General features: G+C 40.4%; 1 long non-coding RNA gene across 1 annotated transcript in view; it reads right to left on the bottom strand.

Moving 5' to 3' along the window:
* The window catches only part of LOC130276053 (uncharacterized), a 111280-nt gene extending 91164 nt beyond the window's left edge, over window positions 1–20116 (bottom strand). The window contains exons 1-2 of the long non-coding RNA XR_008845001.1: window positions 20004–20116; window positions 19052–19125 (exon numbers count right to left, since the gene is read on the bottom strand). This is a non-coding gene — a long non-coding RNA (uncharacterized LOC130276053). The remainder of the gene's footprint in view (window positions 1–19051; window positions 19126–20003) is intronic.
* Between the last annotated feature and the right edge of the window lie 744 nt (window positions 20117–20860).

Consider the following 20860-nt stretch of genomic DNA (forward strand, 5'->3'; position numbering starts at 1 on the left):
CTAATTCTTTTTTAATAAGCCGCATAGGATTAAAAAGCAGATGGTTTTCATTTTTTTGGCCAAAGCAAAATAATTGAAGGCAGAACAAAGAATGCAGAATTAAAAAATAAATTAGAGAAAAACTATATATTTTATTATTTATATTTAAATATGGTATATATTTTCTAATACATTTTTTAGAGTATCAACAAAAATTTATTATTTTAGTACTAGATTATTTATGAAATCATTAGTTTAGTTTTTTCATAAATGAAAATTGCACAACCATGTGGCTATATTCTAAAGCTTGCTGATGTCCCTTTGCTTTGCAAATATCATTTGCAGCATAAGTTTACAAGGGGGAATTTACCATTGGTTTGACACTGTTTTTTTGGTGGTAAAAAGCCACACATTTTTTTTTTGCAAAATATGTCAACAGTATTAAATGTCGCTAAATTTTGCGCAATGAATAAAATCATAGGAAATGATGTACTGCAGTGAAATTATAGGAATTCTGTACCTGCCCATTTAAAGTGCAACTGTCATGAAATCTTGGTGCAATAACCTGCACACAGCCTTTGTACTGTGTGCAGGTGTGTATAGCAATGTTTTTACCTGATATTTGCAGGCTTTCATGATGTCAAAAAATGCATTTAATCAAAGCCACTGAGGGTCGGATAGGCGTAGCGTGAGGTACGCGATGCCCCGCCGCCATGCCCACCCCCATGCCTACCCCATATGTCTGTGCATGCGCCCTTCAGCTAATCTAACGTGCGCGCCGCTGTGTGTCATCCAGCAAGCGCTTGCTCCCCCAGTGAGCGCTCGCTACTGCCGCCGTCTTCCTCCTCAGTGTGCCTGCGCAGTGCTAGCTGCAGAGAGCGAGCTTCCTCTCTGCACCTAGTTTCGAGAACTAACCTGATTGCGTGCTGTTCCGCACAGGCGCACTGAGGAGGAAGATGGCGGCGGGAGCGAGCGCTTGCTGGATGACACACAGCGGCATGCACATTAGATTAGCTGAAGGGCGCATGCGCTGGGACCTGTGTGTCAATCACACAGCAGTCACTGCGCTGACATACGGGGTAGGCGTGGGGGTGGGCGTGGCATCACATATCTCGTGCCACGCCTATCCGACCATCAGCGGCTTTGATTAAAAGCATTTTTTGACATCATGAAAGCCTGGAAATATCAGGTAAAAACCATTGGTATACGCACCAAGATTTCATGATAGTTGCGCTTTAATGCATTTGGTGCATGTACACATTAGCACCACAAAAAATAAAGGTAGACAAAAAATACTTACCTACACCAACATGATAAATTCCCCCCCAAGTGTATGAACACATTTATAATGTAAAAGTACCATTTTCTATGCCAGTGAACTGTTGGTTGTCCTGTGCCATTTAATACCAGTTAAAAAATTTTTACTTTAAAGGGGTACTCAAGTGGAAAACTTTTTTTTTTTTTTTTTAATGAACTGGTGCCAGAAAGTTAAACAGATTTGTAAATTACTTCTATTTAAAAATCTCAATCCTTTCGGTACTTATTAGCAGCTGTATGCTACAGAGAAAATTATTTTCTATTTGAATTTCTTTTTTGTCTTGTCCACAGTGCTCTCTGCTGACACCTCTATCCGTGTCTGGGACTGTCCAGTGCACCATAGGTTAGCTATGGGGATTTGATCCTATTCTGGACAGTTCCTGACATGGACAGAGGTATCAGCAGAGAGCACTGTGGAAAAGACAAAAAAATAAATTCAAAAAGAAAAGAATTTGCTCTGTAGCATACAGCTGCTAAAAACTACTGGAAGGGTAACAAGTTTTTTTTTATAGAAGTCATTTACAATGTTTTCAAAATTTACAAATCTGTTTAACTTTCTGGCATAAGTTGATAAAAAAAAAAATGTTTTCCAAAAATTATTCCAAAAATAATGTTTTCAGGAGTACTGCAGCCTTAGACAACTTATCCCCTATCACCAGTGTCTGATCGCAGGGGTCCAAATGCTGAGACCCCCCACGATCTCCTGTATGGAGCTGCGGTTCTCCCCTTGCAGGAGGCTTGTCGACCGCAGCATGACGCTGCGGCCAACACGCCCCCTTGATGTATCTCTATGGGAGAGGTGGTGATGCAGTGTTCATGCATTCCTGCCTCTGCCATAGAGCTGAATGGAGGGGGCGTGTCTGTGGAACCTTTTAGTGTATAAGTTAGACACCAGCCGCACACAGGATCTATTTACCATATAAGTAATATCCCTCACAGCTGATCATGTAAGATCTAGGAGGAAAGAAATGTCACCAACTGACTTGTTGCAATGGTGGCATCTTATTACAGTACCATGCTTGCTGAAATCCAGTGAGAACAATACATTCCTTGACAAATATTTGTAAAGGCAGGCTGCATTGGTAGATGGATGATTTTCTACACTTGCAGCAATGAATTCAATGCTTAAATGTGAAAAACATTTTTTCTTTATTAACTGGTTCCAGAAAGTTAAACAGATTTGTAAATCACTTCTATTTAAAAATCTCAATCCTTACAGTATTTATCAGCTGTATGCTCCAGAGAAGTGTTTCTCTTTTGAATTTCTTTTCTGTCTGACCACAGTGCTCTCTGCTGACACCTGTCCATGTCAGGAATTGTCCAGAGCAGGTTAGGTTTGCTATGGGGATTTGCTCCTGCTCTGGACAGTTCCTGACATGGACAGAGGTGTCAGCAGAGAGCACTGTGGTCAGACAGAAAAGAACTTCAAAAAGAAAAGAACTTCCTCTGGAGCAGACAGCAGCTGGTAAGTACTGGAAGGATTAAAGGGGTATTCCAGGAAAAAAACTTTTTTATATATCAACTGGCTCCAGAAAGTTAAACAGATTTGTAAATTAATATTAAAGAAAAAGAATAAGTGCAGCTCACAATTAATACACTAATCCGAGGTTAGATTGGGTAGGCGCCTATACCCTAGGTGCAAGGAGAAATTTCTATAGCAAAAATATTTACCCAAAACCTCAAGGAAAGTGTATAAAAAATTATAATGAATGGAATAGACCGTGCTTCAATTAGCAGTAATATTTATTATAATATCACATCAATTATATAGAAAAGATTAAGATGATCCCCTCACAGGGCCCTATGGGGGGATCGAACAATAAAATAAAATACACTAAAATAATTCCTGATGCCTCTAATGTGCGTTCATATAGCAGATAAAATATATCTTAACAATATATGATTCCTTGTAAGGGTGTAAGTATAATAAATCACAAAAAACTGTACTTTCAAAGAGGATGAATGGTAATTAGTATGAATGGCAGTTATTATGGAACAGTGTTGCAATATTATCCTTCTGGTATAAAAATATATCAGGATTGCGGTAATTCACCAAAAGCAGAGATGTTAAAAGTTCAGATGTTAAAAGTTCCAGCAGAGTTAGATGTGGTAAAAAGTCTGTGGACTAGAATGCCGGTATTAGTCTGCGCTGGCAGGCGCTGACTAGGGATATTGCCGGTGGCAGCTGGTCCGGACAGCACCGGACCCGTTATGTTAAGCTGCCCGTCTGTATGCACAGGATTGTAAAAGCGCTTTAGGGGTAGAAATGATGCGCTCACCGGTATCTGATGTTTAGGCAGTCCATGTTAAGGTCCGATCAGGGGCAAGGGCTGTTTGCCGGTTCTCTGATGTATTCCAGTAGTTGGCCTCGTGGAGTTTGGCATGTGACGTCACTGGGAGCTCTGCTGGAACAACGGCCTCACCGGAGTGGAGATGGAAATGGAATAGGAGCCGTAGATGTTGACCGCAAATATCCTCTTGCAAGGTGTATTAGATAAAACTGCAACTGCCAGGTATAAAGTCGCACATAAGGATGGCATCTACTTCCTAGATGCGTTTCAGGGTACAGAAATGTCGACCCTTTCTTCACATTCCTACTGAAGAAAGGGTCGACATTTTAGTACCCTGAAACGCGTCTAGAAAGTAGATGCCATCCTTATGTGCGACTTTATACCTGGCAGTTGCAGTTTTATCTAATACACCTTGCAGAGGATCTTTGCGGTCAACATCTACGGCTCCTATTCCATTTCCATCTCCACTCCGGTGAGGCCGTTGTTCCAGCAGAGCTCCCAGTGACGTCACACGCCAAACTCCACGAGGCCGACTACTGGAGTACATCAGAGAACCGGCAAACAGCCCTTGCCCCTTAACATGTACTGCCTAAACATCAGATACCGGTGAGCGCATCATTTCTACCCCTAAAGCGCTTTTACAATCCTGTGCATACAGACGGGCAGTTTAACATAACGGGTCCGGTGCTGTCCGGACCAGCTGCCACCGGCAATATCCCTAGTCAGCGCCTGCCAGCGCAGACTAATACCGGCATTCTAGTCCACAGACTTTTTACCACATCTAACTCTGCTGGAACTTTTAACATCTGAACTTTTAACATCTCTGCTTTTGGTGAATTACCGCAATCCTGATATATTTTTATACCAGAAGGATAATATTGCAACACTGTTCCATAATAACTGCCATTCATACTAATTACCATTCATCCTCTTTGAAAGTACAGTTTTTTGTGATTTATTATACTCACACCCTTACAAGGAATCATGTATTGTTAAGATATATTTTATCTGCTATATGAACGCACATTAGAGGCATCAGGAATTATTTTAGTGTATTTTATTTTATTGTTCGATCCCCCCATAGGGCCCTGTGAGGGGATCATCTTAATCTTTTCTATATAATTGATGTGATATTATAATAAATATTACTGCTAATTGAAGCACGGTCTATTCCATTCATTATAATTTTTTATACACTTTCCTTGAGGTTTTGGGTAAATATTTTTGCTATAGATTTGTAAATTACTTCTATAAAAAAATCTTAATCTTTTCAGTACTTATGAGCTTCTGAAGTTAAGGTTGATCTTTTCTGTCTAAGTGCTCTCTGATGACACCTGTCTAGGGAAATGCCCAGTTTAGAAGAGGTTTGCTATGGGGATTTGCTTCTAAACTGGGTATTTCCCGAGACAAGTGTCATCAGAGAGGACAGACAGAAAAGAACAACCTTAACTTCAGAAGCTCATAAGTACTGAAAGGATTAAGATTTTTTAATAGAAGTAATTTACAAATCTGTTTAACTTTCTGGAGCCAGTTGATATATATTATATATATATATATATATATATATATATATATATATATATATATATATATATATATATATATATATATTATATATATATATAAATATATATATAACGTTTTTTTCCTGGATAACCCATTTAAGATTTTTAAATAGAAGTAATTTACGGATCTGTTTAACTTTCTGGCATCAAATTATAAAAAAAAATTAAGGTTTTCCACAAGAGTACCCCTTTAAGAGTTGGGGGCCCGATACTTTTCTCCATTTAGTCAGTTTAGTCTCCATCAATTAAGTTGGACAAGGCAGCAGCGTCACATGTGTTTCCCCCCTAAACACACAGCAAGCTCTACCACCTAGATCAATGAATACTATTACAAAAGACCACTGTAATTGAGCATTGTTACACTATATAGGAGTGTGTACTGTATGTACGTATGTGAGACAGTAATTCCCTTCAGGTCACTGAGACAATTTTATACAAAATGAGGATTTGTCTCTTTCAACTTTCCTCAATCTCTGCTCCATTACAATCTACCACAAAAATAAAATTGAGATCAATGTTTTCACCCCACAGACAATAACGGGAATGTACAGCCATTACCAGATCCATCTGCTACCTTTGGTCAAAGCCAGAGATGAATTACGATGATCACGGCTGGAGTTCACATCACTGCTACATCTCCCAGGGTACGTTCACATTTAGTATTTTGGTCAGTATTTTTAGCCAAAACCAGAAACTATTTGCATTTTTTCGGTGTTTTGATCCCAGTCTGGGTTTTGGGTAAAAATATTGATCAAAATACAGTGTGTGAACATAGCCAGAGACACATTGATAAATGAAGGTGATTTGCTGGGTTCACACAGTGGGGGGTATTTATCCATTTTGCCTGGTGACAGATTCTTTTTACCCTTTTTTTTTCACTTTGGTTTTCGTGGACATGCACCAAATTTATCATTTGGTGCAAGTTGTTAGTAATTTTGGCTCAAATGTTGAAATCAGCTGTTCACAGCGCCTTCTACACAGAACTTACCGCCACAGAGGAGGCGTATTTTACCCTGTAGAGCAGCCATTTCGGGGTCCCTCCTGCAGTATATCAGCAAGCGACAGGAGTTATTTTATTTTGTGGGGTTTATAGCCACCATGTGAAATGGATTTTATTTTCAACTTGGGTTGTTTTTTTTTTTTGTTTTGTTTTGTTACTTTAGTGCAGTGGTCTTCAACCTGCGGACCTCCAGATGTTGCAAAACTACAATTCCCAGCATGCCCGGACAGCCGTTGGCTGTCCGGGCATGCTGGGAGTTGTAGTTTTGCAACATCTGGAGGTCCGCAGGTTGGAGACCACTGCTTTAGCGCTTACCTTTCCTGAACCTGTGTGGCCATGTCCAATGCTGGCTCAACGGAGGGTGAAGGTCCCTCAGAGACAACTTTGTCGCAGGATAGTATTGAGCAGCCCTGGAGGCGTCACTGCTTTCACAAAAACATTTTTAAATGTATTTTGACGCCTTTACATTTTCTGACATTGCTAAGTGTGTTGTCCATGTGCAAAATTTCTTGGCGGGGATTTGCGCCAAATAAACGGGATTTGCGCCAAGAATGCGGCAAAGATCGAATGGCGCAAATTATGAATTACTGACTAAAGTTGAAATCACACACAGGACCGTGTGATTTTGAGAAAGTTGTAAAAATGACAGTGGAGAAGATGCGCCAAACTTTGGAGCAAAAAGACACTGCGCCAAAGTTTCGTGAAAAAAAAAACCACATAAATCCTTTGATAAATACCCCCCAGTGTTCTCTGTGTTTATATTGTTCAGGGCAGAAAGAGCAGGAAATAAACACATTTGAAAAACTGCAACAATTTGCGGTTTTTCAATATGGTCATTGGCAGTGTGGTTTTAACATGTAAAATATTTATACATGTTTCCCATGTTAAAACTGCACTGTGAACTTTCCCATACTAGTTAGGGGCTGTACTGATGGCCATATTGCTTGTGACTCTATTTTCCCAGAGTTTAAGATTGCAAATCTTCTACATTAAATTAAATGGATCCCCTTTTTTAACTGATTAAAGCCAGATACTGAAACTCCTAATATGTTTCTATTTTCTGATTGTATTTTTATTTTTTTGCATTTAATTTTTTGCCACATTATTAAAGGATAGTCATGTTACGGAAGCTGTTTTCTAACAGCTTTAAGAGATATACCTTACAGCATGCCAAACAAATGACTGGAGCTGTCCAATTGACATGAATAAAGAAGGTTACTGGGCAGCCTTTGTGGAATAACCTATGCAAAAGATCTTTCCACAGGGAGAGGGAGGCTGAGCTGTGAGCTTCATCTATTGTCTTCTCTATCTACTGGTGTCACCTTTCAAGGCAATGCTAGACATGTCATACATATTAGAGAAGAAAATCTTAAATAGAAACAGGAAAAAAACGAAATTTTTTAAACTTTTGATTGGATGGGATCGAAGTGTTGAGATCCAGATTGATCACGAGAAAGAACCAGGTGACACGTGCATTTAGCATTCTTTCTTGGCTGACACGTAACCAGAGCAGACATGGGGCCGTCCTGTACAGAGTGTTGGAGAGAAGCCTATGGCAGTGCGCTTCTCTCTCGACGTCTTTTCATAATCTGAACACTCAGATCCCGACTGATAAAAACTTTACACATGTGCCTAGGACATGTCAATATTTTTTTTTAACTGACAGCTGCACTTTGAAAAGTTAACATAAAAATAATTTAAACAATAGATTATTTGCTGCTGACACATTCCCTTTAAAAGTACATTCATACATACATAATCCACTGTGGGTTTTCCTTAAGCAGATTTTGTTGCTACCGATAGACTTCTATGGGTCTGCAGCAAATCTGCAAGTGGAATTTCCGCTGGAGAAATGTGAACATACCCTAAAGGGGTCATCCATTATTAGAAAAGAGCTGATTTCTTCAAAACACTGCACCACATGTGTCTTCAGGTTGGGTGTGGTTTTGCAGTTCAATTTTGCATAAGGGAATGGAGGTGTGGTGCTGTTTTTTGGAAGAATTAGTTCTGTTTTTCTGCTAGATAACCCTATTAAACATTACAGGGGTTATCCACCATAGGGTGATTTTAGTACGTACCTGCCAGACAGTAATGAACATGCTTAGGAAGGATCTGTGCTTGTCTTGGAGGCGGAGCTAAATGGCTATAAGCATAACACTGTGGCTTTCTTTTTGTGAACTGGCTATTTCCTGTTAGAGTTCCCTCCCTCAAACTACATGTCACATAATTCCTTGCTTGTAAATGTGAGGTAATTTTTCTTTTCCTACACATCAGCCACCCCAACCATTGAAACACACCTGTGCTCCCTTCAATGCAATAGAATTCACTGCAGAATGATCTTCCTCCAACCCAGCGGTCGCTCCACCCATTGAAGCAAAGACAGACTCCCTCTGAACACCTGACTGGCGATGTAATGTCTCAGGCCAAACTTTGACCTGGGGACACCGGAGACAACAGTAATTTTGTATTTTTATGTATAAATATTTGGCCACAAATCACAGAAGAATTGCAAGACCACCATGAAACACAGGTAAAGACACTATGTTATGAACTACACTAAAATTTACATTCCCTGTAGTATAGTCATAAAAAAAACAACTGAAATACCCTTTATAGATATAGAAATGGATAGCTTAATAAAAGAATGGCCATACCTGCCATTGTTAGAGGCCGAAGTGCCATCCCCTTTTTGCCCTCCCAATGATCTGTCCCCAAATGCTGCTTACCACCTAGCTTTCTCATAAAGAGAAAACAATAGAAGATGGAGAATTTTTTAATTTTATGAAAATAATTCACTTAGGCTATGCTTAGACTTACTGTAGCTTTCTGGTATGTATTTTGGTGTGTATACCAGCACGTTTCAAGCGTTACTATACATGCCAATAAAACAATTGTAATGCATGCATGTTGTTTTCAATGGGAATACATGCCACAATTCACACTGTGAATTGCGTTGCATATTTTTTTGCACACACATTTCAAATACACCAGAATTAGTGACATAATTTATTTCAAGCATATTCCTCAGGAACACATTGGAGATGGCGGATGACAATTGGCTATTCAGAGTCCAGGACCACAATTAAAAATGTGGCCCAAACTTTTAAAATTTACAGCAGAAAACCAGAAATGTGAGGCTACCACAGGAAATTCTGCCACATACTGGATGGCATATTCTTCCCCGTAGGCCAGGCTTCATCCATTCGGTTAACATGAACTGCCCACTTGGTCACTCGATCCATTGCGCCTTCCAGTCAGAAGAGACATGCAGAGATTACAGGTTGTTAGGCATTATTCTCTCTCCTTATAGCAAAGGGTTTGTGAGAACTACTGCCTCAAGTTCAATCTCATTTAAGCATTTAAACTCCCTAGAGAGGTTGTGGAATTGATGCCAATAGCTGGAAGGTTTGTCGTTTATATGCTGTTGAAATAAAGCAAAAAAAATAAAAATTTACAAAAAAGTACCTTCCATTTTATCCCTGGCTTTCAGCATAAAGTTATCTTCATCTGTATCTGCACTGACAACATAAACTATCAGTAAGAGAAAAAAAATCTCAAAAATTCCTGCTGCATTTATTCCTATCTGCTATACCGAGGTTAAAATGTATTTACCTCAAAATCACAAAAACATACTGTAATGCTTGGTTTTTCATGGAAAACTGTCTGTCACAGAACAGTATATGAGTGGAATGGAATAGGGGAACCAAAATCATACAGAAATATCCAACACTAGGACAAATTCAGCCCCTTAATGTGCAGATTAAGCTCGGCACCAACATGGCTACTGCAGTCGTAAAGATACTTTGTGAATAAATAATTATTTTTTTCATTAGGCATTAGACAGTGTGACCAGAGCCACGTGCGGATCGGTCATTGTCTCCCTTTCAGTCATACGGTTGGAAGTCAGGATGTTATTTAAATATCATTTTTGTTAATATGTCTGGTGCCGGCGCACAGAATACATTAATTCTTAGTTAATGATGGAAAACGCGCTGCATAATTAGATAACTAATCACACATCAGCAGCATGTCGATTATATGAACTTCTCCTCACTTCTTATCTAGCACAATGAAAATAATTGGCCTGTAAAAAGAAATAAAAAAAAGGCCAGGTTCATCACAGGAAACGGTTTTATGTGGATTTTTATAGCTGCTCTGCTTTTTCATTTTTACATCCACTGTAACAAACATCTCACACCTAATAATAACAATATACGTCCGCTAATAGCATTTATGAATATGAAAATGTATGTGAATTGATTTAAATATGTATGAATGGATTTGGAGTCTAAGGCCAAGTTCACACGGCAGAATTTCCGTTCCAGATCCGCATTGGAATCCGGCATGGAGTCCCATTGAATTCAACAGGATTCTGCTGCGCTGTGCATACGGCGATATTTCAGTGCCAGATTTTTCCGGCACGGAAATTCCATTTTCCGTGTCTGCACAAAGAATGAACACGTTTATTCTTTGTGTGGAGTCCGACAAGAATGCATAGCAATCTATAAGATGGTGCATTCCTGTGCGGCATATTATGCCGGGGCGCCCCGCAGTGTCTGGAATGTCTTCATGGAGATTCTCCGTGCGGACATTCCTTTGTGTGAGCATAGCCTAAGGGTATGTTCACACGTAGCACATACACTACGGATGTCATCTGCGGATTTTCTGGTGTGTTAAATTAGGGTGTAATTGCTAAAATTGCAAGAATTAAACAAAATGCAGCTTAACTGCAGCTTTTTTAGAAGTACTGCATATGGCCAGCCACAACTGCAATGCAACCCGCATCAGCAGCAAATCCCGTTTACACATCGTTGGATGTGTCCAAATTTTCTTTATTGGCCACCCTTGATAATAGACTGTGTTTGCATTTTACTGGCAGACATGCATGTGACCTTTACATTTTCAGCTCCCACACTACTTTCTGGTAACAAGCAACAGATACAAAAAGTAATTTTTGTATCTGTTGCTTGGGTTCTAGATATATAGATATCGAGTGCTGATCTCTTTTACATTTTCCCTGATTAGAGCGATGTGCAGCTGATAATAACCTAAATGATACGATCAACTGATCGATGGTACCTCAGTTTTGTCATAAATGACCTGAATGTTTTTCTCATTAAAAGTTTTAATGATTTTGAATAAAAAACAACAACAAACAAAAGAGCATGAGTCATGAAGCCAATGAGTCAAAAAATAAACAAATGAGGTCAACAATAAAAGAGGACATGAACACGTGCAATAAAACAACAAAGCACCGCAACATAGGGTTAGAGGGCATTACTAAAATGATAACCATCACAGTGATAACAGGCATAAGCAAAATGACCCCACTTTACTTAGGCTGCAGAACGTAAGAGGAAGAACCAAAGGACCTCCCATAAGGAAAGTCAAAGGAAAACAAAACAAAAAAACAAACAAACAAACAAACAAAAAAACACAATAGAGACACAGAACAAAAACACAGAGCAGCAAGACAGGACAGACATGAAACAGAAACACACCAGGGGAGAAGGAAGGGATGGAAATCAGGAGACCACTGGGCTCCCAGAGATTAGCAAAGTCTGATACTCAGGGGTAGCTTGAAAGGATAGCCAGTCAAACCAGATCTTAGTATATATAGCATTCATTGTCTGCAGGGGACAAAAGCAATCAGTTCCTACATACGCTGAAAATAATTACATTCCGCTAACCCTTCACCGATGGTAGGAAGATCAGCCGATCTTCATTTGTGGGAAATGACGGATTTCGCAGTCTTCAGAAGATAAAGCAATAGAGACTTCCTGTAGGAGGAGGAGGAAATGTCAAACATGAACAGTAAAGCCGCCTCAGGAGAGTTCGGCACAGTGATGCCAGTAACCTTGCGGGAAGTTTTGCCTACCACATCCCAGAAAGAATGCAAGTAAGAACAATCCCACCAAATATGAGACATGGTGCTGGTCGCAAGGCCACATCGCTAGCATGCCTCAGACACAGATGGATACCAGTGGGCGCAGTACCAGCGGGAGAGGATCTTATAGTTGGTTTCTTGTGTTCTATTGGCGATAACTGATTTATGAGAAAGAAGAAAACACTTCTGCCACTGTGCCGGAGTGAACTGCTTATCCAGCTCAGTCTCCCAGGCAGAGCAGAACGAGGGTAGAGAAGAAGAATAGCGGGTTAGAAGTAGTTTACCTCCGCATACCATAGGTTTTCTCTATAAAGGGGGAGTAAGACAGGAGCGTTCAAAAGGGGTTAGGTCCCGATGCAGACGGGTTGAGCGTAAGACAGAGGAGTAGAAATGCTTCAGTTGTACATATTCAAACGGCCTGCGAGGCAGAGAAGTCGTGTCAGGGCAGATATCAGAAAGGGGGAGCACACTCGTAGAAGAGAGCACATGAGTAAAACGCAGCGGATTCAGCTTAACCCCTACCCAAGAAAGAACTAGAGGCAGCACCTGGAGGGAAGCCTGGATGATCAGTAATGGGCAGCAGGGGGCCTATAGGATCCACCATAGATCCACTTGTTTGTGAGCACTTAAGGGCAGAGAGCATCTGCCGTGTGGTAAAGGAAAGTAAAGACAAGAAGGACGGGGTGGGGGTCAAGTCCAGGGAAGCCCAGCCAAAGCCAGAGGTGAAACATTGTGCGCAATATGCACCCAGAGTTTAGAATCAAAGCTGTGCAACAAATCCAGTAAGCGAGCATGCATAGCTGCCATATAATACATGCAGCAGTCAGGCAGGCCCACACCCCCAGCTTCCTTAGGACAAAAAAGCGTCAACCAACAAATGAGGGGACGACCCAAAGCCTGCACAATAACACCAATGTTTTTAGAGAGATTGTGCAATTCATGGTAAAATTGTGCATCATTGTGACTGCAATTTCATTAAATCATGGCAAAAATACAGGGCTACCACTGATGCAATGTGTGAACGCGGCCATTAACACAGTAATCTATGCAACATTTTATGTAAATTTAAATAATGCATTTGTCTTATAAGCAGAGAAATGCTTTAATTTACATGAGAGCACAGGGAAATGTCTGAGAGACTGCCAGAGGCTTGCCACTTTTCATTAAGGTTAGGTTCACATAGCCGCCCTCTCCCGTTCTTGCTGCTAAACGGACCATATTAACAAACGGATGCAAATTAACGCCATTAAGTGGCATCCTGTTGCATCAGTTTTTAATCCGTTTGTATCCTTTATTGGTTGCTCACATCTCTTCTGAGCATAATCAGAAGTAATAATGGATCAAAAACAGATTGAAAAAAATGGATCCAAAAGGGATGACATTATAGGCTCATCCATTTGCCATAGACTTCAATGTTAAATTTCATATATCCATTTCTAATCCGTTATTTTTGACAGAGAAAAAAATACTGCATGCAACGTCTTTTCTCCGCTAAAAATAACCGAATAGGAACCAAATGAGTGCAAACGGGTGAAAAACGACTGTAAAAAAATCCCATTGACATGAATGGGATCTATTTACAGCCATTTGCAAAAAGCTTGAACAGATTTGAAAACAGGCATGAATTAACAGGTACAGAAGTTAATGTGAACGAGCCCTAACATCACAGCCTGACTATGGGGGAAAAAGTTCCATAGCAAGCAAGATTGGCATTTTTACAAGTGTGGTCAATTTTCAGGGCCTCTTTCCAGGGGGCTAAAAGTCACAGTAGAACACTTGCCCTATTGGCATCAGGATTGGGTACTGAAAATTATTGTGGGAAAGGCAGAGTTAAACAGAAGGGCCAGAGATTTTGGGCATGCCGACTGAATCAGTCGGTGCTAGGACCGCATGGACATTGCTGAATATACCCATAAATCGCAATGTATTCTGCACAGTATTCTGCCATAAGAATGAGCAAGATCATTTTTTGGGCAGAAGGATTTTCAGTGGCAGAAGCTCCGCCACTGAAATTCTGTAGTGTGCAGAAGAATCCCATTGACATCAATGGACTCTGCTGCACTGGAATTTCTAACCCGGATTATGCTAAAACAATTCTGTAGTCTGAACATAGTCTTAGGCCATGTTTACAGAAAATGTGCAGAATGTCTGTCCAGAAAATACGGGACCTGTAAACTGTCAGTAAGTGTTCACAAATGTAGCAGCAGGGGGGCATCTAGCTCAGAGAAGACAGCTAAGCTCATATATGCTTGCTGCCCATTAAGCAAGCATCAAGAATGAAGGGCCAGTGCTGTGTGCTTGCACCCCAGGCTAGAATTTACTAGCCAGCTCCTGGTTTCCAGTCAGGGTTCGTGTGGGTTCACCCCCCCCCCCCCCCACTCCTCCCATGGATTTCAATGTAACGTACATAAAGAGGTCTGATCTTGCATTTATGTTTTTAAGGCCCTTTTACGAAGGCCGAGGGCTGGATTATGACAAAGGCTGATATCCTTCATCTGCACTCGATTAATAATCCTTCACAAGGGTCAATAAACTACAGAACGGGCCACACAAATTATGACCCCATTTACAGAGGGCGACATATACCCAATAACAATGATTTAAATGGCTTCACAAAAGATTCCATCACGAAAATGCTTGTTTGTCGGCTGATCGCGGGCCCTCTGAATGCTTATGCCTTTACTTTCTTCATTTTACCTCCTCATCTACCGTCTGTGGGTTAGTAAGAAGACATAGTAGAGTAACAAATGACTACAGGGTCAGACTACAAGATGTTTGTTGGTAGTCTGTTGCCACAGAGGCACTGGTCTGCATATGTGCTACATACATATAACATATTGGAAGACTATTAACTTGATTTTAGATGTGCTGAAGCGATAAAAAAAATAGGTCTCGTATAAGATACCTATTATACATTCTAAGACACTTTATGGATATGTCTAAGAAATTTACCAGACAAATAACATTTTTTAAAATATAAATGACCCCCATCACATTTCTCTAGGCGTCCGTATGATTGATATCACCGTACTATCTCATAGTGTGACTGTGCAAGGAACCGGTGTGCTGGTGATGACTACATGAGTCTTGTTCGTAATATGGTGTTTTGACAGCCGACTGATGTCCATATTACTAATTCATGTCACTAAGTGACTGTGTGAGCACGGGACAATTGGAAAGAGGTAATAATATTATGTTGAGTGTTTACTCTATGGGGAGAAGCCACATTTCCCCTGGTTTCATACTTGTTATTATGCAGAATATTCAGGCACTGACAACGCTGAGAGTGACATTTATTGAGTCACCTTGCTCGAGCAGAGTGCTTATAATGAAGGGAAATCATCACTTATTGTGACTTCGAGATAAAAGAGATGGGTCTGTTAGAAAGGTGGGAAGCTTACAAGGAGGTGATTACAGTTGCGTAACTGGAGGTCAGAGCTGGCGGAGGGCAAACACAGAATGACCCAGAGGGTGAGGTAAAAGAAAAAAACTGTTCTATAAACTTCCCATATGTGGGATGCATTCCTCCATTGTATTAAACTATGCATACCAACAAAACACAAAGTCAAGTATCACAAACTACAAGTTTCCACTTACCTTGAAGTGATGTCCAACCATAGAGTTGTCATCCAGCCTTATCAAACTGATGGCCTGTCCCCAGTATATCAAAATTAGGATTGGGGGGGGGGGGGTTCAAACCACATGTTTGAATGGCTTGTGGTGCTTATGTTTCAATGTTTATTTCTGTTAGTACTTGCATCGCCATATTCTGCTAGTCCTTTGCACCACCAATACAAACAGTACACAATGTAAGGACAAGCACTAGTAAACAATGAAGAAGCTAAGGCCCCTTAAACAGCTTGTGGAGTTTTGGTAACCCAGAACAGAATATAGCATCTCGCCCACTCTGTGTGGCAGATGTTGCCTTTGTTGCCTTCAGTGTCCGTCTTGTGCCCACATATACTCAGGACTCTATATCTACTACAGCTATGCCATGGTTAATGTGTTGGCATTTTCTATGTATCTGTTGCTTTAAGCCAGTTAAACCTTAAAAACCCTGTTAGGGGAATGTGTAAGAGGTGAACCATGTTACTTATCTGCCCAATGAGAATGCTCCAATTCTGCCCCTTATATAGTGTGGTAGGAGTTTAGAGTTCAGTTTAGATGAGGTGCAGTTTGGAGAAAATCTGAATTGAGTCTGTGAGGTGTTCTGAGGAGGCCTCAAGTCTAATCCTGCAACCATGCATCTGCTAAGGAATAACCCCAGTACCCAGGTGAATGTCAAGCCTAGCGGTAAGCACGTAAGTCCCGGGGATTCAAGTAAAGTCAGTCAAGTCAGTCATACAGTCACTAAAGTCAAGCATTGGTTGCCATACAGTAAGTCAGTCATACACAGCACAATCAACTACAAGTCCCAGCAAGCCGATATGCTTCCAAGGTTCACACTGATTTTATCATCTATCCTGCCTCAGTAACATAGTAACATGGTTCATAAGGTTGAAAAAAAAAGACCAGAGCCCATCAAGTTCAACCTATAACCCTAATGAGTCCCTGCTGAGTTGATCCAGAGGAAGGCAAAAAACCCTCATACTAGAGGTAAAAATTCCTTCCTGATTCCAAATATGGCAGCCAGAATAAATCCCTGGATCAACGTTCTGTCCCTATAAATCTAGTATACATAACCAGTAATGTTATTTATCTCCAAAAATGCATCGGTCAGCACTCACATATGAAAGATAAGGCGCGCATGCGCTGGGACCTGTGTGTCAATCAAATAGCGGTCCCAGCACTGGTGTACATGGGATAGGCGTGGGGGCCACGAGGCATAGCAAACCCCTGGCCACACCTATCCAACTGTCAGTGGCAGCATATAAAAGGGTTTTTTGATCTAATAATAGCCGTAAAAAGAGGGCTAAAAGTAAGGCTGGAGACATATTTTACACACCATACACACACTGTGGTTACGTTATATGCCCCAAACCTCATGACAGGTGAGCTTTAATTTCACACCATCAAGCATAAATTACATATGTATGTGTGTGTGTGTGTATATATATATATATATATATATATATAATGTATATATTTACATTATAAGCAACAAAAAAGAAAAAAAAGGCAGAAAAAAAGATTTTTGAGCCTCAAAATACAGTGTGTGAGCATAGCTTTAGGCTGAATAACTTTAATAGAAATCTGTAAGCTGCAATGTTCCAAATTTCTGACACTGTTAGATAGCTGTTAGTGCAAGGAGACCCATGGTACCTTTCATATCTGTGTCCTTGTTGCCATTGTGGTGCAAAGAGTGAAAGAGGCGTTTTCTAGCCACTGAAGTGCTGAGACCTGCAACACCTCCTTGCTTTCCCTCATCATTGATTGACAGTCAGCTGGAAGCTGAGCTGTATTTCCAAATCTCGTTCCTGTGCTGTGCGCACAAATTATAAACAGGGCTCAGCTTCCAGCTAACTGTCAATCAGGCAGGCAGAGTAAGGTGGTGTTCCAGCCCTCAGCACTTTTAAGTCTTGAGAACACCTCTTTGACTCCTGGCACCAGAGAATAAAAGCATTTTTATATGTTATGGAAGCACAGCTAGATATATGAAAGGTACCATGTGTCTCCAGCTATCTAACAGTGCCAGCAATATAGAAAGTGAATTGCAGCTGACAGATTTCCTTTAAACCATTCAAACTAGCTGTCTTTCAGAAGGAAAAGAGAACATTTTCTCTCTAGTGGCACCTATAGATACCCTATATGTCCAACCCATAAAAGATCCTTGAAGCATGACTGGATATGTTATCCAAACCAAAGTGCTCTGGAAAAGGGCTATGCATCCATCTGTAGACAGCCCTTTCAGGATTTTTGCCCTTTCATGAGTACACAATTGTACTGGTTGGCTAGATAAGGTGTCTTTGATACATCTTTTAGCTGTACTGATTCTCGTTGAGAAAATCCAGCTGTACATTGAGACTTACAGGCAATGATTCATGATAAAAAGTATGAAAACTCACTTGTCCAGAAGAAAAAACTGTCTCTCTCTAATGTCACCAAACCATAGTCCACTCAAAAGCCGGAGATTTCGGGCATGCCGACTGAATCAGTCGGTACTAGGACCGCATGGACATTGCTGAATATACCCATAAATCGCAATGTATTCTGCACAGTATTCTGCCATAAGAATGAGCAAGATCCTTTTTTGGGCAGAAGGATTTTCAGTGGCAGAAGCTCCGCCACAGAAATTCTGTAGTGTGCAGAAGAATCCCATTGACATCAATGGACTCTGCTGCACTGGAATTTCTAACCCGGATTATGCTAAAACAATTCTGTAGTCTGAACATAGTCTTAGGCCATGTTTACAGAAAATGTGCAGAATGTCTGTCCAGAAAATACGGGACCTGTAAACTGTCAGTAAGTGTTCACAAATGTAGCAGCAGGGGGGCATCTAGCTCAGAGAAGACAGCTAAGCTCATATATGCTTGCTGCCCATTAAGCAAGCATCAAGAATGTCTTTTTCCTGGAACAATATTTACGCTTTAAATATGAAAATGTACTTCAGTTGTGTAGTTAAAAATCATGCTATTTGCTGGAATGTAATAACCAAATACGTCATATGAAATAGACAGTAGTAAACTGATTGAAAATGTCTGAATCTGTACATAGTAGGCTAAAAACGTAAAAGGGGAAGGCAAGCAAAAATAACCCGCAGAAAAGTTTTAGATGTGTCTGAGTGTCCGCTGGATTCTCTGAGCTTGGACAACTACCGATGTCCAGAAAAACAGAATACTATATTGAGGGGAACGCTATAGGCAGTGCTGAGGTAGCAGTCACACCAGGATCAATATGCCCCTCTGCCACATAACAGGACACCAGTATTATCAATGACACATGGGTATTATCAATGACACAGGAGTATATCATAACAGTACAATTAACTTTTTAGGTGTTCCCAACCACATTGTGAAGCAAAAAATAAATAAATACATTAAAAATATCTTAAAACATTTTATAGGTTACTTACCCCTTACTTGAATCCATGTCAGTTATTGATGATCACACGATGAGTTGCCACAACTGGACATTGCACCCGGTGGTCTATAGAAGGGAGAAAATACAGAAATAATCATGTATTAGGACGGTTTCTGATGGTTTTAATACATAGTCAAGACAATCCCCATTTCATTTAAACTCTGATCAGTGTAGATTCCTATAGTGATATAAGTTCAGGTCAACAGATCCACAGTGGTGCAGTGGTGTTGTAGGAGGTCATAATGTGGATATGTGACATGAGATCTGCAAAACTGGCAAAGAACTAATACAAAAACAGGCTGCATGCCGCTTGGTGCTATGTAGATATGGAGTTGACAGTTTCTTAATAAGGGGCACAAAACCAGACTCATTGCTCTATTATGAAGGCAATGGTGTGTTATTTAAATGGGCAGCCCACAAGTTTCTATCACTGTTCAGAGGTAGCTTTATATATTTATATGCTTTTATGTATGTTTATATGCACTTATTATTTACATATTATTTACAAGCTAATTACTTTCTATCACTTCCTATGGTGATAAATGGCTGTGATGCCTTCAGGAAACGGTGCGATCAGCAGCTTGCCCCAAAGGGACAAACGAAGGTCAAAAAGAAATGTGAACACACACATCTGAAATTGTATGGTAGAGCTCGCAGTGGGATATTACTACCATATGGATGTAAGGTTGTATATACTGTATATCTGTTTTAATTATCAATATAGAAACAAAAAAATTGAATAATGTTATCTGTATTCTAATTTAAAAGAATAAATAGAATATCTATCTATGCTCCTCTTTTCTTCCCCGATCCTGTTGAGGCTGGTGCATTTCTGTACACCCATTCCCCCTTTGTGAAAAGTCAAACCACAAAGCACATCTATGGCTGGCGGCGGACCTAGGTTACTCTCATTGAAGCATTGAAGCAAAGAAATTGCCTGTTACCTTAGGTCGATTTTTCACGTGCTCCTAAATTGCTTTGTATTGACACACTGTCACAAGGCGATCGTCACATTAACCTGCTGAGCCTGGGACCCGTCCTACATGGGTAGGAATCCTCTTGGGTTCATCTGCCCCCAGGCCCCTGGCACTATGACCTCACATCCCTAAGAGGTTTCATTAGTTCTTTTCTGCTCTCTGCCAGATTCAAATGTATTCTTTCTAATAGTTTTTAAGTTTGTGTCAGAGGAATAGCTGGAATTTAGAATGCTGGGACAATGTGCTTTGCAACAAGGCTGGTTTCACAGGATAGTGATAAGGGTACAATTTTGTGCCCCAATTATGGCTAAGAGGAAGTTGTTACAGCATGCCATTTTATCACAAAACTGTTTTACTATTACTATAATAGTTTTACTATTTACTATTAGTAGTACAATAGTACATTGCACTATTTGATTTTGACACTGTAAAATGATTGATTCAAAATAAATACGCAGTCTGTGTGGCCTCACACTTTTTGCAGGTAAATACATCACAATATAAAACACATATAAAACACATTGGGGGCAGGAGTATCTAGCAAGGCTTCCATGCTGAAAAATTTGTCATTTCTGTGTTTTAGGCACCTTGTATGGAAAGAATGTGTGGCTTCTTTATTAAATGGCTTGGCTTCCTTAAAAAGGGGGCAGGGTTTTGCCTCCGCCCCCAAACATCTTATCCCCTATCCAAAGGATAGGGGATATGATGTCTAATCGTAGGGGTCCTGCTCATGGGGCCCCCGTGATCTCCCCGCTGCACCCATGTACCAGATGACAGGGGTGCTGAAGGAGAGATCACGGGAGTACCCTCCGGCAGGACCCCCG

Source organism: Hyla sarda, chromosome 6 (genome assembly GCF_029499605.1).
Source record: "Hyla sarda isolate aHylSar1 chromosome 6, aHylSar1.hap1, whole genome shotgun sequence".
NCBI lineage: Eukaryota > Metazoa > Chordata > Amphibia > Anura > Hylidae > Hyla > Hyla sarda.